Consider the following 19991-nt stretch of genomic DNA (forward strand, 5'->3'; position numbering starts at 1 on the left):
CTCACATCCATATATGACCACAGGAAAAACCATAGCCTTGACTAGATGGACCTTTGTTGGCAAAGTAACGTCTCTGCTTTTCAATATGCTATCTAGGTTGGTCATACCTTTCCTTCCAAGGAGTAAGCATCTTTTAATTTCATGGCTGCAGTCACCATCTGCAGTGATTTTGGAGCTCCAAAAAATAAAGTCTGAAACTGTTTCCACTGTTTCCCCATCTATTTGCCATGAAGTGATGGGACCGGATGCCATGATCTTCGTTTTCTGAATGTTGAGCTTTAAGCCAACTTTTTCACTCTCCTCTCTCACTTTCATCAAGAGGCTTTTTAGTTCCTCTTCACTTTCTGCCATAAGGGTGGTGTCATCTGCATATCTGAAGTTATTGATATTTCTCCTGGCAATCTTGATTCCAGCTTGTGCTTCTTCCAGCCCAGCGTTTCTCCTGATGTACTCTGCATAGAAGTTAAATAAGCAGGGTGGCAATATACAGTCTTGATGTACTCCTTTGCCTATTTGGAACCAGTCTGTTGTTCCATGTCCAGTTCTAACTGTTGTTTCCTGACCTGCAGACGGATTTCTCAAGAGACAGGTCAGGTGGTCTGGTATTCCCATCTCTTTCAAAATTTTCCACAGTTTATTGTGATCCACCCAGTCAAAGGCTTTGGCATAGTCAATAAAGCAGAAATAGATATTTTTTTTGGAACTCTCTTGCTTTTTCCATGATCCAGCGGATGTTGGCAATTTGATCTCTGGTTTCTCTGCCTTTTCTAAAACCAGCTTGAACATCTGGAAGTTTACGGTTCACGTATTGCTGAAGCCTGGCTTGGAGAATTTTGAGCGTTACTTTACCAGCATGTGAGATGAGTGCAATTGTGCGGTAGTTTGAGCATTCTTTGGCATTGCCTTTCTTTGGGATTGGAATGAAAACTGACCTTTTCCAGGCCTGTGGCCACTGCTGAGTTTCCAAATTTGCTGGCATATTGAGTGCAGCACCTTCACAGCATCATCTTTCAGGATTTGAAATAGCTGCACTGGAATTCCATCACCTCCACTAGCTTTGTTCGAAGTGATGCTTTCTAAGGCCCACTTGACTTCACATTCCAGGATGTCTGGCTCTAGGTCAGTGATCACACCATCGTGATTGTCCGGGTCGTGAAAATCTTTTTTGTACAGTTCTTCTGTGTATTCTTGCCACATCTTCTTAATATCTTCTGCTTCTGTTAGGTCCTTACCATTTCTGTCCTTTATCGAGCCCATCTTTGTATGAAATGTTCCCTTGGTATCTCTAATTTTCTTGAAGAGATCTCTAGTCTTTCCCATTCTGTTGTTTTCCTCTATTTCTTTGCATTGATCGCTGAGGAAGGCTTTCTTATCTCTTCTTGCTATTCTTTGGAACTCTGCATTCAGATGCTTATATTTTTCCTTTTCTCCTTTGCTTTTTGCTTCTCTTCTTTTCACAGCTATTTGTAAGGCCTCCCCAGTCATGTCTCTGCTTTTTAATATGCTCTCTAGGTTGTTCATAGCTTTCCTTCCAAGCAACAAGTGTACCTTCATGGCTGCAGTCACCATCTGCAATGATTTTGGAGCCCAAGAAAATAAAGTCTGTCACTGTTTCCATTGTTTCCCTATCTATTTGCCATGATGTGATGGGACTGGATGCCATGATCTTAGCTTTCTGAATGTTCAGATTTAAGTCAGCTTTTTCCCTCTCCTCTTTTACTTTCATCATGAGGCTCTTTAGTTCCTCTTTGCTTTCTGTCATAAGGGTGGTGTCATCTGCATATCTGAAATTATTGGTATTTCTCCTGGCAATCTTGATTCCAACTTGTGCTTCATCCAGCCCTGCATTTCACATGATGTACTTTGCATACAAGTTAAATAAGCACGGTGACAATATATAGCCTTGATGTACTACTTTCCCAATTTGGAACCATCCATTGGTCCATGTCTAGTTCTAACTGTTGCTTCTTGAGCTTCATACAGATTTCTCAGTAGGCAGTTAAGGTGGTCTAGTATTCCCATCTCTTGAATAATTTTCCAGTTTGTTGTGATCCACACAGTCAAAGGCTTTAGTGTAGTCAATGAAGTATAGGCAGATGCTTTTTCTGGAATTATCTTGCTTTTTCTGTGATCCAAAAGCTGTTGACAATTTGATCTCTGGTTCTTCCGTCTTTTCTAAATTCAGCTTGAACATCTGAAAATGTTTAGTTTATGGATTTGTTGAAGCCTAGCTTGGAGAAATTTGAGCATTACTTTGATGGCATGTGAGATGAGTGCAATTTTGCCATAGTTAAACATTCATAAACAGTGGCATATTTACTTCTTTTCCCATTTAGATTCCCTTTTTTTATTTTGTTCTCTGATTGTTGTAACTATCAGACTTCAAAAACAATGTTGAGTAAAGCTGGCAAGATTAGGCTATTCCTGATCTTAAAGGAAATGTTTTCAGCATTTCACCATTGATTATGATGTTATTAACGGATTTGTTATATGTGGCCTTTATTATATTCAGGTATATTCTCTCTATGCCTACTTTCACTTTCAATATTTTGACACTTTATATCTTTTAGTTCTATATATCTCTTAACTACTTACCATAAATATAGTTGCATCTGTCTTTTTAAACTTCCTACTAGCTTCATAAGTGACTGGTTTACCACCTTTGCACTATATTTTTTCTTAACCATTGAGATATTTTTCCTTTTGTAAGTTTCACATTTTTAATTTTGTTCTTGTGTTTTCCACTTAGAGAAATCACCTGAACATTTCTTGTAATGTCAGTTTAGTGGCACTGGCCTCTTTAAGCTTTTACTTGTCTGTAAAACTTTTTTTCTCAGTTTCAATCTGAATGCTATCCTTGCCAGGCAGGGTACACCTGGTTGCAGAGTTTTTCTTATCATCAAGGAGTATGTTGGACTGCTCCCTTCTGGGAGCTCCTTTTTGCTGAAAAGTCAAAACATAGTTTAATGGGAGTTTGTACATAACAGGTTTTTTAAATTCTACCTTAATCTTTTATTTTTGCAACTTTAGTTATAATGTATTTTGGTGTAGACCTCTCTGGCTTCAACTTCTTTGAGACTTGCTTTGTTCCCTGGAACTTAATCTTTGTTCCCTTTCTCAGGTTAGGAGTGCTTTTAGTTATTATCTCTTCAAATGTAATATGTCATTCTTTGTCCCTTTCTCTATCTCTCCTCCTTGTAGGACACTTACAGCATGCTAAGGGGCTTGATTTCTCCCAGAAATATCTTAAACAGTCATCATGTATTTTTAATTTTTTTTTTTTCTGTTCAGCTTAAGTGATTCCTACTACTTTGTCTCCCAGTGTTCTGATTTGTTCCTCTATATTTTCTAATCTATATTTCATTGAAATACAAGTGATTTACAGTATCATAATAGTTTCAGATGTACCAAATAGTGATTCAATATTTTGCAGAGTATATTCCATCATGAGTTAGGACAAAAAATGGCTATAATTCCCTGTTATAAAGTATATCTTTATTGCACTCTAGTATATTTTTAATCTTTAAACTTTGTTATTGTATTCTTCAGCTCTGTTTGATTTTTTCTTCTTATCTCTAACTCTTGTGAAAATTATCAGTTCATGTTCATTCTTTCCTGAGTTTGGTGAGCATCCTTATAATTGTTACCTTGATCTCTTTATATGGTAGATTACGTATCTCCATTTTGTTTAGTTCTTTTCCTGAGGATTTCTCTTGTTCCTTCATTGAGAATATATTCTTCTGTCTCTTCCTTTTGCCTAAATCTCTGTGTTTACTGTATATGTTAAGCAGGTTGATTACATATCCTGATCTCGGAGAAATGGCTTTTTGTAGGAAATGTCCTATCAGACCCAGCAGCACACTCCCCTCCATATGCCTGACTACTGTCCCTTAGGTGGCTTGTGTACCTTTCTGTTGTGGAGCTGACTACTGTGGGCATGCTGGTTGTCAGGACAAGTTCCTGAGCCTGTTGACTGCAGGACCTGGATTGTAGGAGGCTGCTGGTCCCCTGGTAGGGATGGCAGTTGGTGGTGGGTTTCAGGGGGTGAAGTGTATGTACCAATCTCCTGGTAGAGAGCCACGTCCTAGGGTAACTGGCTCCACATCTTGAGGATGAGGTACAGTGGCTGATATTGGCTAACTGATGGTGCTATGTCCCTGGCTTGCTGGTTGTAGGGCCCAAGTGAGCCAGGGCTTTTACTGACTTGCTGGTGGGAAGGGCTAGGTCCTGGAGCATCTGCCTATGTCAACTGAGCCAGTTTTGGCTAGGGTTAGCCCATTGGTAAGTGGACTCAGGGGTGCCTTGGGCTGATGATGACCTGCTTATGGGTGTAAGCTCCAAGCATTAATAGGCTGGAGATAGCTCCAAAATGGGGCTTACAAGCACCAGTGTCTTTGTGGTTTATGACCTTACTAAAATGACTGCTATCCACGTCTCCATCCCCAGGGGAGTCCTATTTGCCTCCTATTTGCTTTAAGAAGCCCTCAAAGATCAACAGGAGGGTCTGACCTAGACTATTTCAAATGTCTGCCACTCCACTACCACTCAAAGAATGTGACATTTTGCACATTCTGTAAGAGTCTGTAAGAGTGGTGTTTCTATTTCCTAAAGCTCTCCACTTATTCCATACACAAGCCTCACAGACATCAAATTTCAGTGTTCTGGAGCCTCTTCTTTCTTGTGCAGGACTCCCAGGCTGGAGAGCCCAATATGGGGCTTGGACCCTTTGCTCCTTGGGGAGAACTTCTGTATTGTGATTAAATGTGATTATTTTTCTTTTTATAGGTCACCTGCCTTGGGATATAAGATTGGACTATACTGCATCTATTCCCTTCTACCCACTTTATTGAAGTTCTTTATATTTTTATTTTGGAAAATATATTTTCCAGTCTACAGGTTGTTCTCATAGATAATTTCTCTGTTAATAGTTGTGATTTTGATGTCCCCATGGAACTTTCATTTAAATATGAATGACTGTATGAAAAAATGAATGAAAGATATATTCTCATTGTGTATGTTGTTGTTGAATCATTCAGTCATCTCCAACCCTTTGCAAGTCCTTAATCTGCAGTATGCTAGATTTTCCTGTCATTCACCATCTCCCGGAATTTGCTCAAACTCATGTCCATTTAGTTGATGATGCCATTCAGTCATTTCAGTGTCTATTATCCCCTTCTTCTTCTGCCAAAAAATCATTCCCAGAATGAGACTTTTCCAGTGAATTGGCTCTTCACATCAGGTGGCCAAACATTTGAGCTTCAGCTTCAGTATCAGTCCTTCCAATGAATTTTCAGGATTGATTTTCTTTAAGATTGACTGGTTTGATCTCAGTGCAGCCCAAGGGATTCTTAAGTGCTCAAAAGCATAAATTATTCAGGGCTCAGCCATCTTTATGATACAACTCTCACATCTGAACATGACTCTTGGGAAGGGTATAGCTTTGACCATATGGAACTTGTAGGCAAAGCAATGTCTCTGGTTTTTAATACACTCTCTAGATTTGTCATAGCTTTTCTTCCAAGGAGCAAGCCTTTTTTACTTTTATGACTGAAGCCACCATCTGCACTGATTTTTGGAGCCCCACAAAATAATGTCTGTCACTGTTTCCATCATTTCCTCATCTATTTACCATGAAGTGATGGGACCAGATGCCATGATTGCTGCTATTTGAATGTTGATTTTTAAGCTAGCTTTTTCACTCTCCTCTGTCACTTTCATCAAGACCCTCTTTAGTTTTTGTTCACTTTCCACCATAAGGGTGGTATCATCTGTGTATCTGAGATTATTGATATCTTTCCCAGCTATCTTGATTCCAACTTGTGCTTCATCCAGCCCAGGACTGTGCATGATGTACTCTGCATAGAAGTTAAATAAGCATGGTGATGATGTACAAACTTGATGTTCTCTTTTCCCAATTTTGAATCAGTCCACTGTTCCATGTTCAGTTCTAATGGTGGTTTCCTTAATTGCATGCAGATTTGTAAGAAGACAGATAAGGTAGTCTGGTATTCCCATCAACTGAAGAATTTTCCAGTTTGTTGTGATCTACACAGTCAAAGGCTTTAGTATAGTCAATAAAACAGAAGTAGATGATTTTTCTGGAATTCTCTCTCTCTCTCTCTCTTTCTTTTTTTCTATGATTCAATGGATGTTAGAAATTTGATCTCTGGTTCTTCTGCCTTTTCTAAATCCAGCTTGTACATCTGGAAGTTCTCGGTACATGTACTGTTGAAGCATAGCTTAGAGGATTGTGAGCATTACCTTGCTAGCATGTAAAATGAGTACAATTGTGCAGTGGTTTGAACATTCTTTGACATTGATCTTCTTTGGGATTGGAATGAAAACTGATCTTTTCCAGTCCTATGGCCACTGCTGAGTTTTCCAAATGTGCTGACATATTGAATGCAGCACTTTCACAGCATCACCTTTTATGACTTGAAACAGTATAGCTGGAATTCCATCACCTCCACTAGCTTTGTTCATAGTGATGCTTCCTAAGGTCCACTTGACTTCACACTCTGGCTCTAAGTGAGTGATCACACCATTATGGTTATCTGCATTTTTAAATCTTTTCTGTATAGCTTGACTTTCTATTCTTGCCACTCTTCTTAATATCTTATGCTTGAATTAGGTCACTGCCCTTATTATCCTTTATTGTTCCCATCTTTGCATGAAATGTTCCCTTGATACCTCTAATCTTTTGAAGATATATCTAGTTTTTCCCATTCTACTGTTTACCTCTATTTCTTTGCATATTTGACTTAGGAAGGCTTCTTATCTCTCCTTGCTATTCTTTGGAACTCTGCATTCAGAGTTCCCAAGACTACTTCATAGTCTATTTCTGCATCATTGACTACTCTAAAAACTTTGACTGTGTGGATCACAACAAACTGTGATAAATTCTTCAAGAGATGGGAATACCAGACCACCTCACCTGCCTCCTGTGAAAACTATATACAGATAAAGAAGCAACAGTTAGAACCAGACATGGAACAATGGACTGGTTCAAAATTGGGAAAAGAGTACAACAAGGCTGTCTACTGTCACCCTCCTTACTTAACTTCTATTCAAAGTTCATGCAAAATGCCAAGCTGGATGAAGAACAATCTGAAATCAAGATTCCCGGGAGAAGTATCAATAACTTAAGATAATCAGATGACAACACTCTGATGGCAGAAAGTGAAGAACAACTAAAGATCCTTCTGATGAACGTGAAAGAGGAGAGTGAAAAAACTGGTTTAAAATTCAATATTTTAAAAATGAAGATCATGGCATCTGGTCCTAACATGTCATTGCAAATGGATGGGGAAACAATGCAAACAGTGAGAGACTTCATTTTCTCAGGCTCCAAAAGCACTGCAAATTGTGACTGAAGGTATGAAATTAGAAGATTCTTGCTCCTTGGGAAGATAACTATGACAAACCTAGGAGAGTATTTAAAAGCAGAGACAGTACTTTGCTTACAGAGGTCCAAATTCTCAAATTTATGGGTTTTCCAGTAGTCATGGATGAATGTGAAACCTGAACAATAAAAAGGCTGAGTGTTGAAGGATTGATGCCTTTGAACTGTAGTGCTGGAGAAGACTCTTGAGAGTCCTTTGAATAGCAAGGAGTTCAAATCAGTCAATCTTAAAGGAAACTGACACTGAACATTCATTGGAAGGACTAATGCTGAAGCTGAAGCTCCAATGTTTTGACCACCTGATGCAAAGAGCCAAATCATTGGAAAAGTCCCTTATCTGGAAAAGACTGAAGGTAAGAAAGAGGACAACAGAAGACAAGATAATAGAATGGCATCATCAACTGAATGAACATGAGTTTGAGCAAACTCCAGGAGATGGTGAAATACAGGGCAACCTGGCATGCTGCAGTCTATGGGGTCACAAAGAGTGGGACAAGACTGAGTGGCTGAAAAACAACAACTGCATTCAAATGGGTATATCTGTCCTTTTCCCCTTTGCCTTTCACTTCTCTTCTTTTATTAGCTATTTTTAAGGCCTCTTCAGATAACCATTTTGCCTCTTTGCATCTCTTTTTTTGGGGGATGGTTTTGATCATAGCCTCCTATACAATGTTACAAATCTCCATCCATAGTTCAGGCATTCTGTCAGATCTAATCCATTGAATCTGTTTGTCACTCCACTGTATATTGTAAGGGATTTGATTTAGGTCATACCTGAATGGACTAGTGATTTTCCCTACTTTCTTCAACTTAAATCTGAATTTTACAATAAGATGTTCGTAATCTCAGCCACAGTCAGCCTCAGGTCTTGTTTTTGATGACTATATACAGCTTTTCCATATTCAGCTGCAAAGAATATAATCAATTTGATCTAGTGATGTCCAAGTGTTGAGTCATCTTCTGTTGTTGGAAGAGGGTGTATGCTATGACCAGTGTGTTCACTTGGAAAAATTCCATTAACTTTTTCCTTGCTTCATTTTGTACTCCAAGGCCAAACATATCTGTTACTCCACGTATCTCTTGACTTCCTACTTTACATTCCAGCCCTCTATAATGAAAAGTGCATCTTTTATTTGATGCTAGTTCAAGAAGTTCTTGTAGATTTTCATAGAACTGTTCAACTTAAAGTTCTTCAGCATTGGTGGTTGAGGCATAACTTGGATTACTGTGATACTGAATGAATTGCTTGTAAATTAACTGAGGTGATTCTGTTGTTTTTGAGACTGCACCCATGTACTGCATCTTGGACTCTTATTGACTGTGAGGGCTACTCCATTCATTGTGTATAGTTTTTATCAATACATGATCAGTGTTTTGGCTACATACTGGTAGCAGTATTTCAGCTACTATGCAAAATAACAGAATATAATGAGATTACAGTATTTATTTCAAAATTGTGGAGAAACATTTTTTTTTTGCATATTTCTTTTTTTTTTAAATTTTATTTTTAAACTTTACAATATTGTATTAGTTTTGCCAAATATCGAAATGAATCCACCACAGGTATACCCGTGTTCCCCATCCTGAACCCACCTCCCACCTCCCTCCCCTACCCTCCCTCTGGGTCCTCCCAGTGCACCAGCCCCAAGCATCCAGTACCGTGCATTGAACCTGGACTGGCAACTCGTTTCATACATGATATTATATATGTTTCAATGCTATTCTCCCAAATCTCCCCACCCTCTCCCTCTCCCACAGTCCATAAGACTGATCTATACATCAGTGTCTCTTTTGCTGTCTCATACACAGGGTTATTGTTACCATCTTTCTAAATTCCGTATATATGTGCTAGTATACTGTATTGGTGTTTTTCGTTCTGGCTTACTTCACTCCGTATAATAGGTTCCAGTTTTATCCATCTCATTAGAACTGATTCAAATGTATTCTTTTTAATGGCTGAGTAATACTCCATTGTGTATATGTACCACAGCTTTCTTATCCATTCATCTGCTGATGGGCATCTAGGTTGCTTCCATGTCCTGGCTATTATAAACAGTGCTGCGATGAACATTGGGGTACACGTGTCTCTTTCCCTTCTGGTTTCCTCAGTGTGTATGCCCAGTAGTGGGATTGCTGGATCATAAGGCAGTTCTATTTCCAGTTTTTTAAGGAATCTCCACACTGTTCTCCATAGTGGCTGTACTAGTTTGCATTCCCACCAACAGTGTAAGAGAGTTCCCTTTTCTCCACACCCTCTCCAGCATTTATTATTTGTAGACTTTTGGATCGCAGCCATTCTGACTGGCGTGAAATGGTACCTCATAGTGGTTTTGATTTGCATTTCTCTGATAATGAGTGATGTTGAGCATCTTTTCATGTGTTTGTTAGCCATCTGTATGTCTTCTTTGGAGAAATGTCTATTTAGTTCTTTGGCCCATTTTTGATTGGGTCATTTATTTTTCTGGAGTTGAGCTGTAGGAGTTGCTTGTATATTTTTGAGATTAGTTGTTTGTCAGTTGCTTCATTTGCTATTATTTTCTCCCATTCTGAAGGCTGCCTTTTCACCTTGCTAATAGTTTCCTTTGTTGTGCAGAAGCTTTTAAGTTTAATTAGGTCCCATTTATTTATTTTTGCTTTTATTTCCAATATTCTGGGAGGTGGGTCATAGAGGATCCTGCTGTGATGTATGTCGGAGAGTGTTTTGCCTATGTTCTTCTCTAGGAGTTTTATAGTTTCTGGTCTTACGTTGAGATCTTTAATCCATTTTGAGTTTATTTTTGTGTATGGTGTTAGAAAGTGTTCTAGTTTCATTCTTTTACAAGTGGTTGACCAGTTTTCCCAGCACCACTTGTTAAAGAGATTGTATTTTGAAATTCCAAACTCTACTCTAGATTTTTAATTTCAGCTTTTTAGTATTTGTTATCAATTTTGTACCTATAGTGGTTTTTTTGTTTTTGTTTTTATATAATTTCTGTGACCCTTTTTTTCTTTTTCTTTTTCTCTGTTTCTTTCTCTTTTTCTTTTAAATAACATTGTATATCTGAAATTCCAAACTCTATTCTAGATTTTTAATTTATGCTTTTTGGTATCTGTTATCAATTTTGTACCTGTATTTTTTTTTAATAATTTATGCGACCTTGTTTGTTCTTGTTTGTTTTTATTTTTCTCTCTCTTTCTTTTTCTTCTTCTTTTTTTAACATTGTATTTTTGAAATTCCAAACTCTACTCTAGATTTTTAACTTTTGCTTTTTGGTATTAGTTATCAATTTTGTACCTATACTTTCTGTATAATTTTTGCCACCTTGTTTGTTTTTGTTTCTTCGTTTTTTCTCTCTTTCTTTTCCTTCTTCTTTTCTTTAACATCGTATTTTTGAAATTCCAAACTCTACTCTAGATTTTAAATTTTTGCTTTTACGTATTTGTTACCAATTTTGTACCTTTAAGAACCCAATCTTCAGTACCCATTTTTCACTAGGGAGCGAGATTACTGGCTTGACTGCTCTCTCTCCCTTTGGACTCTCCTTTTTCTCCACCAGGTCGCCTGTGTCTCCTCCCTAACCCCTCTCTACTCTACCCAACTCTGTGAATTTCTGTGTGTTCCAGACGGTGGAGAACACTTAGGGAACTGATTACTGGCTGGATCTGTCTCCCTCCTTTTCATTCCCCCCATTTATCCTCCTGGCCACCTCTGCCACCTTCTTCCTTCTTCTCTTCTCTGTATAACTCTGTGAACAACTCTGAGCGGTCCAGTTGTGGAGTGCACATAAGGAAGAGATTACTGAATAGCCCACTCTCTCCTCTATTGACTCCACCTCATCTCATTCGGGTCACCTCTAACTCCCTCCTCACTCTTCTCTTCTCCATATAACGCTGTAAACCTCTTTGGGCGAAACAAGTTTCAGGGCAAGACATACCAAGCAAATTCTCCAGCAGCAAGGAACACAGCCCTGAGCTCCAAGATACAGGCAGCCCAAAGTCACCCCAAAACCATAGACATCCCATAACTCATTACTGGACATTTCATTGCACTCCAGAGAGAAGAAATACAGCTCCACTCACCAGGACACCAACACAAGCTTCCCTAACCAAGAAACCTTGACAAGCCACCTGTACAAACCCACACAGAGAAACATTTTTATTGCCCAAGATAGATGTAAAGCTGGATTTTGAACCTCGGTCACTTGGTCCAAATTCCTGTTCTCTGTGTTTTATCTCAGTTATCTGAAACCCATTAAATAAGTAAACTTTATTTCTTAAATGTAGGGCACATCTTTAGGCTCTCTAATGAAGACAGGCAAAGAGACACCTGTAAGGAACATTATTATATACTTAAATGGCCTCAGATAAATGAATGCAGTTGCACACCTGAGGCAGCAGTGCCCTAGATTTAGTAATCTAGCACAAAACAGAACAAGTCAAGCAAATGACATGGTTAGAGTTTGTAATGAGACAGTGAGAAGTGAAATTTTGATCATCCTGACCCATTTTACTACCTAAAAGCTGTGATTTCTTTCCCAAATGCTACACTACTAATCTATAAAAACTAAAGTAGGAAATGAAGCCTAAAATCCTCAAGTGTGACACATTTTAGGCTATTTCCAAGTAGGAAGTGATAATAACGCCTTCCTTTTCTGAATTTCAAAATCTAGGATTAGGATTTAGCAAGACAGAATGCCTAACCATGAAGAATATTGATTTTCCTTCTTCTTTTGTTATATTAAGAACTTCTGTATGTCCTTTAAAGAGGTTTCTGATATGATATTTTCTAACTAGGATTTTTAAATTTACTCAGGCACAGGAAGCAAAGCTAGTTCCATTGACAAGGGAAGCTCAACAGAGTAAAATAATCACCTTTTCCTGTTTCTGCCCAGATGTCTCCATCCCTAGTTTGAAGGTTTCACTTTTTTCCTCATTAATGCCTTAATTTTAACATTATTGACTAGGTAAATCTTTTAATTCAGATGATGATAAATAGGCACATTATTTACTTATAATTACTCAAAACTGAAAACAGCACAGATTTTCACCCCTTGGTGAATGGCAAAAGGCATGTAGCTCATTCACCATCAAATATCACTCAATAATAAAAGAACCAACTATTAACACACACACAATGCCATGGATTAATCTCAGTTGCATTATACTAAGTAAAAGAAGCCAAACTCAAAGGCTACGTAGTTTATGAATTTATTTATAAATATTTGGGAGAAACAAAAGTACAGGAATAGAAAATATATCAGTTGTTGCCAGAGACTGGAAATGGGGAGTGGTATACGGTCTAAAATTGTTTGCAGAGGAATTGAGGGGAAGGTGACAGAACTGCTTTATATCACGACCGTGGTACTGGTTATAATATTGTATGTGTTTATTAGAACTCACAAAACTGTATGAGTTTAAAGAATAACATTTACTGTGTGTAAATGTCACTTTCATTAAGTTAAACTTAAATTTCTGCAATGGAAAACAACTCTATAGCCAGTGAGATGGCTAAAATTAAAATGATCATCAATGTCAATTATTACTGAGAATTGACTTAGTAATGTAAAATAGTACAGCCAGTTGGGGGAAAAAAAAAAGAATGGTTTGACAGTTTCTGACAAACATAATAATCATGAAGATCCTATATGCAAGGCAGCAAAAGAGATACAAATGTAAAGAACAGACTTATGGACTTTGTGGGAAAAGGGGAAGGTGGGATAATTTGAGAGAATAGCATTGAAATATATATATTACCATATGCAAAATAGATGACCAGTGCAAGTTTGATGTATGCAGCAGGGCACTCAAAGTTGGTGCTCTGGGACAACCCAGAGGGATGGGGTATGGAGGGAGGTGGATGTGAGGTCAGGGTGGGGGATACATGTGGACCCATGGCTGATTCATGTTGATTTATGGCAGACCATCACAATATTGTAATGAAATTATCCTCTAATTAAAATAAATTAATTAACTTTAAAAATAATCATATAGCCTAGAAATTTCAGTCCTAGGCATTTACCCAAGTGTGAGATTTCCAATTGCAGTTTTGGGTGCTCCCACTTATATCATATGATATCATCATCAGTTTGCACCCAAAAATGCGGCTCTGGTTTTACTTTGACTTTTACAATGCTGTTTTCTTCACTTTGTGAGTCATAAGATGTCTTAGGCCCTGGGGAGGTGGGTATTGCCAGACTTCTAGAGTTTAAGAATTCTAAGCGAGTTTAAGACCCACTCACTTTCCTAACTAAATTGCCACCTGACTTGGTATACTTACAGGAAAGCACAGAATCTGGGTGGTGTTCAGGCAGGTCAGAAACAGGTCAGAGATCTGCTCTCCTGTTTCTGAAGCCTGAGCAAGATTTCCTTTATTTTATTTTCCCTAATATGAGATAACTTACTATAATACTGACTCTATGAATAAGGAATTTGGACCCTGACACTGAAAAATATTTGGTATTTGTTGAGGTAGCTCAAAAGTTGGAAGTTGAAGTCACCTGAAAGCTTGTTTACTAATATGTCACTCATTTGTCACTTACTATGGGAAGACCAAAAACTTGGAAATAGTAAAATCTCATGCATCTAATCAATAAAATTAGTTTTGAAAAGCTGATACTCAACAATCTAGTTTTGGACCATACTTGGTGTATGTGCTTCTCTCTCTTAGAAAATCATTCTATGCTAATTTCTGGATAAAATATATCAGTATCAGTTCAGTCACATAGTCACGTCTGACTTAGCAACTCCATGGACTGCAGCACACCAGGCCTCCCTGCCCATCACCACCTCCGGGAGTTTACTCAAACTCGTGTACATTGAGTTGGTGATGCCATCCAACCATCTTATCCTGTCATTCACTTCTCCTCCCACCTTCAATCTTCCCCAGCATCAGGGTCTTTTCAAAAGAGTCAGTTCTTCTAAAGGTGGCCAATGTATTGGAGTTTCAACTTCAGCATCAGTCCGTCCAGTGAATATTCAGGACTGATTTCCATTAGGATGGACTGGTTGAATCTTCTTGCAGACCAAGGGACTCCAAGAGTCTTCTCCAACACCACAGTTCAAAGCCATCAATTCTTCAGTGCTCAGCTTTCTTTATAGTCGAATTCTCACATCCATACATGACTACCGGAAAAATCATAGCTTTCACTAGGTGGACTTTTGTTGGTAAAGTAATGTCTCTGCTTTTTAATATGCTGTCTAGTTTGGTTGTAACTTTTCTTCCAAGGAACAGCATCTTTTATTTCCATGGCTGCAGTGTTTTTGGAGTCCAGAGAAATAGTCTGTCACCATTTCCACTGTTTTCCCATCTATTTGCCATGAAATGGTGGGAAAGATGCCATGATCTTAGTTTTCTGAATATTGAGTTTTAAGCCAGCTTTTTCACCCTCCTCTTTCACTTTCATCAAGATGCTCTTTAGGTCTTATTCACTTTCTGCCATAAGATTGGTGTAATCTGCATATCTGAGATTATTGATATTTCTCCTGGCAAACTTGATTCAAGCTTGTGCTTCATCCAGCCCAACATATCTCACAATGTACTCTGCATATAAGTTAAATAAGCAGGGTGGCAATATACAGCCTTGACATACTCCTTTCCCAATTTGGAACCAGTCTGTTGTTCCATGTTCAGTTCTAACTGTTGCTTCTAGACCTGCATAGAGATTCCTCAAGGGGCAGCTAAAGTGGTCTGGTATTCCCATCTCTTAGTATTTTCCAGAGTTTATTGTGATCCACACAGTCAAAAGTTTTGGTATAATCAATAAAGCATAAGTAGATGTTTTTTCTGGAACTCTCTTGCTTTTTAAGGATCTAGCAGATGTTGGCAATTTGATCTTTGGTTCTTCTGCCTTTCCAACAATCCAGCTTGAACATCTTGAAGTTCAAAGTTCACATATTATTTAACCTTGGCTTGAGAATTTTGAGCATTACTTTGCTAGTGTGTGAGATGAGTGCAATTGTGCTGTAGTTTGAGCATTATTTAGCATTGCCTTTCTTTGGGATTGGAATGAAAACTGACCTTTTCCAGTCCTGTGGCCACTGCTGAGTTTTCCAAATTTGCTGGCATATTGAACGCAGCACTTTCACAGCACCATCTTTAAGGATTTGAAATAGCTCAACTGGGATTCCATCACCTCCACTAGCTTTGTTCATAGTGATGCTTCTTAAGGCCCACTTGACTTTGCATTATAGGATATCTGTCTGTAGATTAGTGATCACAACATCATTTTTATCTGGACCATGAAGTTTTTTTTTTTTTTTTGTATAGCTCTTCTGTGTATTCCTGCCACCTCTTATTAATATCTTCTGCTTCAGTTAGGTCCATACTATTTCTTTCTTTTATTGTGCCCATCTTTGTATGAAATATTCCCTTGGTATCTCTAATTTTCTTGAAGAGATCTCTAGGTTTTCCCCATTCTATTGTTTTCCTCTATTTCTTTGTGCTGATCACTGAGGAAAACTTTCTTAACTCTCCTTGCTTTTCTTAGAAACTCTGCATTTAAATGGGTATATCTTCCCTTTTCTCCTTTGCCTTTAGCTTCTCTTCTTTCTCAGCTATTCCTAAGGCCTCCTCAGACAACCATTTTGCCTTTTTGCTTTTCTTTTCTTGGGAATGGTTTTCATCACTGCCTCCTGTACAATGTCATGAACCTCTGTCCATTGTTCTTCAGACACTCTGCCTATCAGATCTAATCCTTTGAATCTATTTGTCACTTCCAATGTATAATTGTAAAGGATTTGATTTAGGCCATACCTGAATGGTCTAGGGGTTTTCCCTACTTCCATTTAAGTCTGAATTTGACAATAATAAGTTCATGATCTGAGCCACAATCAGTACCTGGTCTTATTTTTGCTGACTGTATAGAACTCCCCTATCTTTGGCTGCAAAGAATGCAATCAGTTGGATTTTGGTATTGACTATCTGGTGATGTCCATGTGTGGAGTATTCTGTTGTATTGTTGGAAGAGGGTGTTTACTGCAACCAGTGTGTTCTCTCAGCAAAACTCTGTTAGGCTTTACCCTGCTCCATTCTATATTCCAAGGCCAAACTTGCCATTTACTCCATGTAACTTGACCTCTAACTTTTGTATTCCAGTCCCCTATAATGGAAAGGACAACTTTTGGGGGTGTTAGTTCTAGCAGGTCTTGTAGGTCTTCATAGAACCATTCAGCTTCAGCTTCTTCAGCATTATTGGTGGGAGAATAGACTTGGATTACTCTGATATTGATCGGTTTGCCTTGGAAATGAACAGAGATCATTCTGTCATTCCTGAGATGGCATCCAAGTGTTGCATTTTGTACTCTTTTGTTGACTATGATGGCTACTCCATTTCTTGTAAGGGATTATTTCCCACAGTAATAGACATAATGGTTTTCTGAGTTAAATTCACCCATTCCCATCCATTTTAGTTCACTGATTCCTAAAATGTCAATGTTCACTCTTGCCATCTCCTGCTTGATAACTTCTAACTTACCTTGAATCATGGACCTAACATTCTAGGTTCATATGCAATATTGTTCTTTTCAGCATCGGACTTTGCTTCCATCATCAGTTACATGGACAACTGGGTGTTGCTTTTGCTTTGTCTCTGTCTCTTCATTCTTTCTAAAGTTATTTCTCCATTGATCTCCAGTAGCATACTGAGCACCTACTGACCTGGATAGTCCATCTTTCAGTGTCCTATCTGTTGGCCTTTTCATACAGATCAAGGTGTTCTCAAGGCAAGAATACTGAAGTGGTTCCCATTCCCTTCTCCAGTGGACCACGTTTTCTCAGAACTCTCCACCTTGGCCCGTCCATTTTGGGTGGCTCTACATGACATGGCTCACAGTTTCATTGAGTTATACAAGGTTGTGGTCCATATGATCCAATTAATTAGTTTTCTGTGATTGTGGGCTGACTCAGGGGGAATCTGGGCCTTGTTCTGATGGGCGGGGCCATGCTGTGTAAATCTTTAAACCAATTTTCTGTTGAAGGGAGGGACTGTATTCCCTCCCTGTTATTTGACTGGGGGTAAACTATGATGGAGATAATGAAGATAATGGCTACCTCCTTCAAAATTTCCCATGCACACACTGCTACACTCAGTGCCCTCAACTGTGCAGCAGGCCACCACCAACCCACACCTCCACCAGAGACTCCTGGACACTCACGGGTAAGTCTGATTCAGTCTCTTGTGGTGTCACTGCTCCTTTCTCCTGGGTCCTGGTGAACATAAGGTTGTTTATGCCCTCCAATCGTCTGTTTCCCCAGTTCTGTGTATGTTCTGGTGGCTCTATGATGGGTTAATGGCAACCTCCTCTAAGAGGGCTTATGCTATACCCAGGTCTATTGCACCCAGAGGCCTGCCCCTGCAGCAGTCCACTGCTAACCCATACCTCCTCAGGAGACACAAAAACACCGTTCTGTCTCAGTCTTTGTGGGGTCCCTGGATCCTGGTGTGCACAAGGTATGTTTAAGCCCTCTGAGCTTCTCTGGCAAGTATGGGGTTTGATTCTAAACACAATTTTTCCCTTCCTACTATCTTGTTGGGGTTTCTCCTTTGCCCCTGAATGTGGGATATCTCCTCAAAGTTGCTCCAAGAGCTGCACATCCACTGCTTCAGCACCTACTATCTTGCCGGGGCTTCTCTGCCCCTGGACGTGGGATATCTCCTCATAGTCGCTCCAGTGCCAAAGAGCAGACATAGAGTAAAATAGAAGAGAAAGTAAGATCAAATATAAGATAAAGGTAAATCTGAAGAAAAAACATTATAGTCACACAAAAAGTTAAGGAGCTGAATCAGTTGGCTTAGAAGCTGATAAATGACAGCTAGCAGTTAATCAATGTTGATATTCAGCAAAATTCTAGAAGGGATTGTTAACAAATAATGAATATCATCTTGACTTTCTGAAAATCTTATGGATAAACAAATTCCTCTAGAAGGTTTTAGAGGAAGAAACTTTACATAGACTTTGGTTTGATCCTTAGGTCAGGAAGATCCCCTGGAGAAGGGAATGGCAACTCACTTCAGTATTCTTGCCTGGAGAATGCTATGGGCAGAGGAGCCTGGTGGACTCCAGTCCATGAGTCACAAAGAGTCGGACATGACTAATGTGACTTAGCGTGGGTGCGTGCGCACACACACACACACACACACACACACACATTCCTTTCTTTGGGGAAGTTGGAAACCAAATCTGGCTGACAGTTTATATTTCTATCCTCTTGTAACTGTGGTAAACAATGAAACCTGAAAATTGCAACGGAAATTTGTATGATAAATCTGACAACATTAATATATTTGCCTAAATATTTATTTTTGTTCTTTTGTTAAAAAAAAAAAAGTGTTGGGGATTTTACTAACAAATGTTCAAGTTTCTTAATATATGACATTAAGCAAAGGAAAGAAAAGGTTTTATTTCAAATCTTTATTCTTCAAGTAAATGAATTTCACTGAACTAAAACTGGAATTTGCTCAGTTTATTCTCCAGAGTAAATGTGCAGGTACTGTTTATTGATGCCATCTTAAAACTATTTCAAATAATGTGTGAAGCCAGAACCCAGAATTCTTTATCTGCTCAGTTAGTTAGATATTTAATTACATTAGAGCAAATGTAATATGTTAGTCCTGGAATTGAGGCTTGTTGTCACTCATAGAATCGTGCACTTCTTTCTATTATTCATTTTTTATGGCATTCATTTATTTCACAAATATTTAATTTCTTACTAAGTGTAGGAATACAATATAAATAAAAAGAAATATTAATAAAATTTACTAATAGTAAATATAGTGAATAAAATAGAAGTTTTTGACTTCATGTATCTTTCATTCTACTTTGTGATTAATTTTCACTAAAACTGTAAGGAGTTGCTTTTGATTTAGAGTATACAAAATATATTTAAGCCAATACTCCTTATAAGAGTTTATAGGTTACCAAACCGTTTAGTCAAAGCTATGATTTTTCCAGTAATCATATATGGATGTGAGAATTGGAATATAAAGAAAGCTGAGCACCAAAGAATTGATGCTTTTGAACTATGGTGTTGGAGAAGACTCTTGAGAGTTCCTTGGACTGCAAGGAGATCCAACCAGTCCATCCTAAAGGAAATCAGTCCTGAATGTTCATTGGAAGGACTGATATTGAAGCTGAAATTCCAATACTTGGGTCACCTGATGCGAAGAGCTGACTTTTTTGAAAAGACCCTGATGCTGGGAAACATTGAAGGCGAGAGGAGAAGGGGACAACAGAGGATGAGATGGTTGGATGGCATCATTGACTCAATGGACATGAGTTTGGGTAAACTCCTGTAGTTGGTGATAGACAGGGAGGCCTGGCGTGCTTCAGTCCATGGGGTCGCAAAGAGTCAGACATGACTGAGCAGTTGAACTGAACTGAACCAATTAAATTATTTCTTCCTATTTAGAATCACTGTTGGGGACTTCCTTGGCAGTCCATTGTGGAGTTAAGACTCCACAGTCTTCCAGTGCCAGGGACATGGTTGTGATCCATGTTCAGGAACTAAGATCCTGCATGCCGTGTTCATGGCCAAAAAAGAAAAAAATAAACCTTAGCATCACTGCTTCTCTCTGATGCCAAAATCTTGTCTCCTTGTCCAGCAATGCTGACT

This window comes from Bos javanicus, chromosome 19 (genome assembly GCF_032452875.1).
Source record: "Bos javanicus breed banteng chromosome 19, ARS-OSU_banteng_1.0, whole genome shotgun sequence".
NCBI classification, from domain to species: domain Eukaryota; kingdom Metazoa; phylum Chordata; class Mammalia; order Artiodactyla; family Bovidae; genus Bos; species Bos javanicus.